We start from the raw sequence: 1,088 nt of genomic DNA, 5'->3' as shown, positions 1-1,088 counted from the left end.
CTGTGTTGGTACCATATATGAATGCCCATGCTGGTGCCACATAAAAGTGTTCATGCTAGTGCCATATAAAAGCGCCTATACCATATAAAATCGCCCATGCTGGTATCATGTTAAAAGTACCAAGCACACTCTGTAAAGTTGTTGGCATTAGGAAGGCATCCAACCATAGAAACCATTCCAAAACAGACAAAATGGATCCTGTGCAGCTCTCTGGCTGGCCAGCTCCTGTCAAACCATCCAACCCATACCAGCATGGAAAATGGACATTAAATGATGATGATGATAATGATACATATATATTTTGTAGCAGTCCCAGTCACAATTAGTGACAACTAAATTTTTCCTATATGGTTTTGTACTGTGGCTAGCTGCTAACATTAATTTTTTGTAAACACATTGGCATATTGCCAAACCAGCCATAAATTTATATGGCAAATATCTATATTAACAGAGGAATTTAGCTGTTCCGTCAAAGCAATGGAGTCACACTGTTGACACGTCCTAGTTACTGGATGAAACCGTGGCCCAGCGTTCCATCTTTGCTCATGGGGCAGTTATCTACCTTATCAGTATATATAAACATGCTTTTCATGCAACTCTAAGAGTTTTAACTCTTATTTCTAGTGATGACTGTGTTTTTAGCCCCTACAGTCACAATTAGTGATCACTAAATTTTTCCTATATGGATTTGTATTGCGGCTAGCAGCCTACATTAATTTATATATATATATATATATATGTGTGTGTATGTATAGATATATATATATATATGTGTGTGTATGTATAGATATATAGATATATATATATATATATATATATATTGGTAATTAATCGATATTAATTAATATATGATTTTTTGCTATATTTTTTTTAATAATATATTAACCCTTACCGAGTTCTCATACTGGATATATGCGATGCAGTAAATATTCTCTGCAGACATATTCCTGGAATTAGCGCGCCAAAACGAAGACTTTTGAATTTTACCATTAAGCTGTAATTAGCAGAACCATATACACGCGCACCTATGGTGGTGGGCAACTTTGTATGGGGTTCTGATGATTATGGTTCCATTACAAATCAGGCTG

This window comes from Octopus bimaculoides, chromosome 5 (assembly GCF_001194135.2).
Source record: "Octopus bimaculoides isolate UCB-OBI-ISO-001 chromosome 5, ASM119413v2, whole genome shotgun sequence".
In the NCBI taxonomy this organism is placed as follows: domain Eukaryota; kingdom Metazoa; phylum Mollusca; class Cephalopoda; order Octopoda; family Octopodidae; genus Octopus; species Octopus bimaculoides.
This window is presented reverse-complemented; position numbering follows the sequence as displayed.